The sequence below is a fragment of the Nematolebias whitei genome, chromosome 15 (genome assembly GCF_014905685.2).
Source record: "Nematolebias whitei isolate Nwh7 chromosome 15, NemWhi1, whole genome shotgun sequence".
In the NCBI taxonomy this organism is placed as follows: Eukaryota; Metazoa; Chordata; class Actinopteri; order Cyprinodontiformes; family Rivulidae; genus Nematolebias; species Nematolebias whitei.
The window spans coordinates 2,343,630-2,351,572 of record NC_056512.1 but is presented as its reverse complement, the minus strand read 5'-3'; the positions used below and the strand labels follow the sequence as shown (position 1 = coordinate 2,351,572).

At 44.1% G+C, this 7,943-nt stretch overlaps 1 long non-coding RNA gene across 1 annotated transcript in view; it reads right to left on the bottom strand.

Annotated features, from left to right (window-relative positions):
• The window catches only part of LOC119422004, a 54,344-nt gene that overhangs the window by 13,861 nt on the left and 32,540 nt on the right, over positions 1-7,943 (bottom strand). The window contains exon 2 of the long non-coding RNA XR_005187387.1: positions 2,171-2,357. This is a non-coding gene — a long non-coding RNA (uncharacterized LOC119422004). The remainder of the gene's footprint in view (positions 1-2,170; positions 2,358-7,943) is intronic.

Genomic DNA, 7,943 nt, shown 5'->3' with positions numbered 1-7,943 from the left:
CTGGGCCCTTTGATACGGGCTGTTAGGTCCCTGTATGACCGGTGTCAGAGCCTGGTCCGCATCGCCGGCAGTAAGTCGGGCTTGTTCCCGGTGAGAGTTGGACTCCGCCAAGGTTGCCCTTTGTCACCGATTCTGTTCATAACTTTTATGGACAGAATTTCTAGGCGCAGCCAAGGTGTTGAGGGGATCCGTTTTGGTGGCCTTAGGATTGCATCTCTGCTTTTTGCAGATGATGTGGTCTTATTGGCTTCATCAGATCGTGATCTACAGCTTTCGCTGGAGCGGTTCGCAGCCGAATGCGATGCGGCCGGGAAGAAGATCAGTTCCTCCAAATCCGAGGCCATGGTCTTGAGCCGGAAAAGGGTAGAGTGCCCTCTCCGGGTCAAGAAGGAGGTCCTACCCCAAGTGGAGGAGTTCAAGTATCTTGGGGTCTTGTTCACGAATGAGGGAAAAATGGAGCGTGAGATCGATAGGCGGATAGGTGCAACGTCTGCAGTGAAGCGGGCGCTGTACAGGTCTGTCGTGGTGAAGAGAGAGCTGAGTCAAAAGGCGAAGCTCTCAATTTACCGATCGATCTACGTTCCCACCCTCATCTATGGTCACGAGCTTTGGGTTGTGACCGAAAGAATGAGATCTCGGATACAAGCGGCCGAAATGAGTTTTCTCCGCAGGGTGTCTGGGCTCTCCCTTAGAGACAGGGTGAGAAGCTCGATCATCCGGGAGGGACTCGGAGTAGAGCCGCTGCTTCTCCACGTCGAGAGGAGCCAGTTGAGGTGGCTTGGGCATCTGTTTAGGATGCCTTCTGGACGCCTCCCTGGCGAGGTGTTCCGGACACGTCCCACCAGAAGGAGGCCCAGAGGAAGACCCAGGACACGCTGGAGGGACTATGTTTCTCGGCTGGCCTGGGAACGCCTCGGGATTCCCCCCGGAAGAGCTGGCCCAAGTGGCTGGGGAGAGGGAAGTCTGGGCCTCCCTACTTAGGCTGCTACCCCCGCGACCCGACCCCGGATAAGCGGAAGAAAATGGATGGATGGATGGATGGAAGTTGGTCCCAGCAGTTCTTCCTCCGATTGTATCCTCAAATGGTGTCCCCATTGAGCTTGTTGATTCATATAAATATTTGGGTATCTTGGTTGACTCTTTTAAGCTTCATGTGGAAATCTTGGTAAAGAAACTGAAAGTTAAACTGGGGTTCTTTTTCAGAAACAGATCCTGTCTAACTCTGAATGCTAGGAAACGCCTTGTATCTGTGACTTTCCTTGCCTCCATTGATAAAGGTGACATTATTTACATGAATGCTCCTACAAGAACCCTGCAGATGTTGGATGCTGCAGATGTGGGATGCTGTCTATCATGGTGCACTAAGATTCATAACTGGCTGTGATTATCGTACCCACCACTGCACCCTGTATTCACTGGTTAACTGGACATCATTAACTTCACGCAGACTCTCCCACTAGTACATTTCCATCTTTAAATCACTTCTTGGTGTGCTGCCTTCATACATCTCCTCCTACATGTCTCTGTGTGAGTGCAGCTACAGTGTGCGCTCTCAGGACATTATTACCTGCAGTGTTCCCTCAGTGAGGACTAAACTAGCCAAGAGAGCCTTCTCCTACTCCGCTCCTGTTTCCCGGAATACCTTACAAAAACATTTGAAGCTCTCGACCTTGACCTCTCTAAGTGACTTTAGGAATCTGTTGGACTCCTGGCAGGGACCAATGCAGACATGTTCCTGTTTTTAGTTTTCTACATTCGCCTTAGAATCTAGCTGTTTTGTTACCATTTTTAAGCCATCCTATTTGTTTAAAAAAAAAAAAACTGGAGTATGACTTTTTATAACTGTTTATTGTTGTCACGGTTGTCCATTGTTGTCATCATTCTTTGTTGAAATCAGGTCTCTCTTGTAAATGAGTCCTCGAGGCTCAATGGGATTTACCTGTCTAAATAAAGGTTGAATGAAAAAAAAAGTATATTCAGAAAAGACAAGTCAGAAGACGTTGGCTACAGGACAAAAGACGAGACATGAAAACACTCCTTCAACAAAGACATTTAATGAAAATAGTCCAGATCTAAACCCAGCTGAAAGTCTCTAGTGGAAACTGGAAAAAAAAAAGATCAAAGATAAGGCTCCAACCTGCAAAGCTGATCTGAGAACAGGAAATCTTACCTCTCTTTGAGAGTGTTTAGTCTTGCTGATCTTGGTCAGTGAGCCTTTAGGGTCTTTAGAACGAAAGATTGTGTTCCGATGAGGCAGGTGTTTTATGAAGTCTCTGATCCCAGCACTATTCTTATCTTCATCTTCAGTCTGATAGTTATGTCCATCGTTTAACTTAGACTTGGACTGGGGCTTGAAGCTGGAACAACAGGAAGGACCAAAGTTTAATTCAGAATCAGACCCAAGTTTGAACAGATTTGAACTATATGAAACTAAAATCAATGTTCTCGTGTGCCTCAGTCGTCTGATGAACAGAGTGCTGACATCAAAAAGGACTTGTTAGCTACAATACATAAAATAGCTCTACAATATCTTGGGGGCCAAGACAGCACATGGGCCTTTTCCACAGCTCCTCTTAAGCCTGGTTTGGCTCGGTTCTGTACGGTTTTGTGCCTTTTTTCACAGTTTTTTTTTTTTTGTGGAACCGGCACCTTTTTTGGTCTTTTCTTCTCAAGGGGGCCAAGCGAGTCGAGACGGCACCAAAACGTGATGTCAGAACACTGTTGGTCATTGGTTGGACAGGGGGAGGAGTCATTGGATCTTTCAGAAACTTTTCAAAACATTAATTCTCCATTTGCAATTACTTGGAACTCAGAGAAGCGGCTGAATCTATTTTTAAGATTTTAAAAACAATGAAAGCTGCAAGCAGCATTGGAGGCCATCGCAGCAAAGCACTGCTCCGGCCTTACGGCAACTGCGTGAGCTCCAGCTAGTCCACCCAGTCGCCATTGCGAACGCTGTCATGCCAATCCTGTATACGCTCACCACGGGGCGCATTTCCCGAATCTTTGACATGGCCTTCCGTCCATCTTGTTACTCGTCCAGTTGCAGGTCTTACAAGTATAGGCGAAATCTGACCTTCCAGACACGAGTTATGGTGACTTCCTGTTTTGTGGCTAATGTTTGACAAACACTTCCTTTATGCTTTTCTACATGTCATATGCTTTTCTACATGTCATATGTGGTAATCAACAGTTAGCGAACTAAGTTTCAGTCTAATATCTTACACAGTGTGAAGCTGGAAGTGTCATCCAATAATCAACCGTTTTTTTCTCTGAGTAGGTGGGGCTTAATTTATGTCATGAATCCACAATACCAATGTGTGTACAAGTGCTCCCTGATCAAGCACAAAAGCTCAGGTTCAGATTGGATAATGTATCACTGAGATATAACTGTTGGAATAATGTAGGGGCACACTTGAGTCCAATGTTAAAGAACTTTATCAATGTGTCTATAAGTGCTCACTGATCATGCACATAAAATCTGGTACATATTGGATGATATTTCATTGAGATATAACTGTTGGAATAATCTAGGGGGCACACTGGAGTCAAAAGTTAACCAACAATACCAGTGTGTGTAGAAGTGCTCACTAATGATGTACCCCAAATCTGGCTTAGATCAGATGATATATCACTGAGATCTAACTGATTAAATAATCTAGGGGGTACACTTGATTCATATGTTAAACCACAATATCAATGTGCTTAGATGTGCTCACTGATTATGCATCAAAAATCTGATTCCAATCGGATGATGTATCACTGAGATATAACTGTTGGAATAATGTAGTGGGCGCACTTTAGTCAAATGTTAAAGAACAATACCAATGTGTCTAGAAATGCTCACAGATGACACACCAAAAATCTGGTGCAGATAGGATGATGCATCATTGAGATATAACTGTTGGCATAATGTAGGGGGTGCACTAGAGTCGTATGTTAAACCACAATATCAATGTGTGTAAAAGTCCTCACTGATGACGCACAATAAATCTGGTACGGATCAGATCTTGTATCACTGAACTATAACTGTAGGAATAATGTAGGTGGCACTGTGGAGGCTATTGGCCACTTATCATGGAAACGTGTTCAAGGGGCGGATAATAGTAGATCATAGTGATTTTGGTGCGCATCGGCTGAAATCTGTGCAATTTAGAGCCAAACGTATTGCAACGGTGTCAATTCTGAATTCGCCACGCCGCCAAGCCCACATCCTCAAGCCAAAACGGTTTGCGCTTTAAATCAAGTCAGACCATATTATCTATCTTCTAACACAGGATCATCCTGATTAGGTCAATGGTGTCAAAGACGGAGCATTCCAAGTTAAAAAAGAGATTTCCTGTTCCAAGGGGGCCGGGCTTTGATCACATCAAAATATGACCACAGTGGATCTTCGGGAATCCAACAGGGATGAATCATGCCAACTTTCGTGCATTTCGGTCTTTCAATGTGAAAGTTCTAGTGTTAGGAAATTGATGGGCGTGAAGTGAAACTTTGAGGCCTGGCCATGCCCCTTTAACATAGACGAAAACGCAAGCTTTAGATAACTTTTACTCTTCAATGTCTTAAGGGCATATTAACCAAGTTTGAAGGCAATCCTTCAAAATTCCTAGGAGGAGTTTGTTAAAATTCTCAATTAGAAACGGCCAAAAATGACTCTAACCCAAAATGACCGACTTCCTGTTGGTTTTGGACCAGGGCTTCAAGAGACTTTTTCATAGTTCCTGAGAAGATACAGATGTTCACTGAGTTTCAGAATTATCGGTCCAAAAATGGCTTGGGGCTTAGGTTTTAAAATATTCTAGGGGGCGTTGTGGAGGCTATTGGCCACTTATTGTGGCTTCCTGTTCAAGGGGTGGATAATGATGGATCATACTGATTTTGGTGCACCTTGGTTCAAATCTGTGGAATTTAGAGGCAAACGTATGGCGACGGCGTTACGTCTTACTTTGCCACGCCGCCCACATGCTCCACCCAAAACTGTCAGTGTTGGAAAGCAAGTTACACCAACATGTCTTCGATCACTGGACACACTATCATGCTGATCAGGTGACAGGGGTCAGATAGGGATGGTTCAACAAAAAACTTTACTTCCTGTTGTCAGGGGCATGGCTTAAGTGATGTCATGATTTGATAATTCAGTCTTGCAGGGGACTGGATGTGGATCAATCACTGAAGGTTTTATTTCTCAGACAGTTTTCGTGTAGGAGTTATTAGCATTTCGTTTTTCATGGCGAGATGTCAAACTTTGAGGTCTGGCTCCGCCCCTTCAGCACGCTCTGAAACAAACTGTTTAGATAACTTTGCGTCTCCCATGCCTTTTGATAAAATGGCCAAGTTTGAAACCGATTGAGCAAAATCCCTAGGAGGAGTTCATTCAAATGCGGAGTCTGAAAACCGCCAAAAAGGTGTGAAAATTGGGCAGGCATTCCAAAATGGCCGCCTTCCTGTTTATTGTACAATGTTGGTGCCAGAGTGTTTTCTGTGCATCTTGGGGAATTGGACAAGCGTACCAAATTTCATTCTTCTACGACAAACTAAGATTAATGCGGAGGGTATTTTGAAAATTTGTAGGTGGCGCTCTTGAGCCGTTTGTTGCGATTTTTGCCACGCCCTTAAAATACGTAATTTTTTACCAGTCCTGATGCGTCCGCCAAATTTGATGACTTTTGGGATATGTTAAGGCTTCCAAAACGCCAATTCATTTGGCTGAAAAAATTGCAGCTCTGACCTGAACAGAGCGATTACAATAGGCCTTAGCAGCGCTTCGCTGCTCGGGCCTAATGACAACACCGTGGTCTAATGCTGAAGTGCAGGCATTTTTGTGCTTGGTGGTGGCCGACGACAAAATTCAAAGCGAGCTAGATGGAGCTCCGCCGATCTCCCCGGTCCTCTATCGAAGCTTTGGAGCCCGCTCTGGCCGTGCAGGGCATCATCTCCCTGTCTCCGAGATCCGCTGGTCACCGCAGAAGATCGTCCGTGCTGCCGGTTCAGGCTCCGGATCCCAGCCTTGTGTGTTCTGCAGGCTCCGAGCTCTGCTGGTCACCACTGAGAATCATACGAGCTGCTGACTCGCAGAAGGCCTTTGCACAGACCCCGGCTCGCCTGCTCATGAAGGACGATCCCAACAGATGGGCGGACCGGGACAGGTCTGGGACGGAGGATAGAAAGGATTTTTAAAAACATTTTATGTGAAGATTAAAACAATAAATAAATGGTGCCAGATTTATCATGAAATCCTGTTTCACTTTAGTGACCATTACATAATCTGTTAAAGTTAACTCATCTGAAAAATCATAAAAAGATGCAAAATTTTTGGATCGCTCAGGAATATTTCCCTCAAATATGTTTAAAGAAGAGCTCCGGTCTTTAGTTCAACTGTGTAACCCACAGATGTACAAATCCCAAAACAAGAATTAAACTTTAAAGCACAGCTAATAATAAGAAATATCTGTTAACAAGAAACAAAACCACACATCTAAATTGAACAATAAAAGTTGACACAAGTGCAAATACATCAAATGATGAAGAAAAGATATAAAACTTTAAATATAGATGATTTTGTAGAATCTGCTTCATCAGAGATTTAATAGTGAACTAAAGTTCATTAAAAGTTTATTAGCAGGATATATATAGTTTAATTTGATAATTTTTATAATCTGTCTTCTTTTTAATTTACCAGAAACATCAAATAAATTCTCACCCTGAACTGAAACCTGTTTACAAGGTATTACCGCCATCAGCTGGTGAGGCATGTGACCTCAATTTGAACCCGCCCACTGAAGGACCTTCTCCTCCTCACAATGTCAAACTTATAAAAGGGTAAAAAGCATCAAAAGGAGATGATTGCTCACGGTTATTGCACAAGATTGACATTAAGGTGATGGATGGTGTTTAACGTCTTATTGGTTTAAATAAAAAAGCTGTTTTTCAGTCTATTTTTTCTTATTTTAATGCTGCTGGACCTCCTGTCTGATAGTAAATGAACTGTACTTATTAGAGCCTGACCGATATGAAGATTTTGGATATCGCTGATGTCGATATTGGGAGGGGGTGACCGCTGATAACCAATATAATGGCTGAAAAAATTTGAGCTTTGTCCACCCTCAAGAATCTCACTACACAACGAGTGGAGCGAGGCTTGTTTATTTAGCACAGCTGATAGAAACCATGAAGCTAAGCTAATCAGATCCACCTTTAATTAGTCTCAATAGCTACACTACATTGCCAAAAGTATTTGCTCACCCATCCAAATTATCAGAATCAAGTGTTCCAATCACTTCCATGGCCACAGGTGTATAAAATGAAGCACCTAGACATGTAGACTGGTTTTACAAATAGGGATGGGGTCAATCCGATCCAGTATCTATATCGGCCTCCGATACCAGCATAATTTACGTATCGGATTTTTCCGATCCATTGTGCAGAGATTGCCGATCTATGATGCATGTTGGCTTCAAACTATGGAATGGATTTCCTGAACGGAGGCGTGTCTCATGAACCCAGAGTAATAAGACCCACCTCACATTCAGGAAATCCAGTTCATAGTTTGCAGCAGCTACAACATGAGTTAGCAGCACTGTGGCTAACAGCTAACCAACTTTTCAATGAAACATGTCCGCTGTGTGGAAGTATTTTACACTAGAAACACCACAAAACAAGACAGCAATGTGCAATGTCTGCAGAGCCATAGCGCCACTTTAAACCATGGTAAAGTTAGTTTTACATTGGACATTCGAGCTCCATGGCTTCAGCGTGGCTCTACTCTTGCTTAACCCGAAACAGGCAACTCGACCCCAGCCAGCCACGTCCAATCTGCCCCGCTCAGTCTGCCTGTCTCTGAGGAGGGACAGACTGAACGCGGCTGACCGAAATCAGGCTGCCTGCTGCGTACGTACGGACGGACGGACGGACGGACGGACGGACGGACGGACGGACGGACG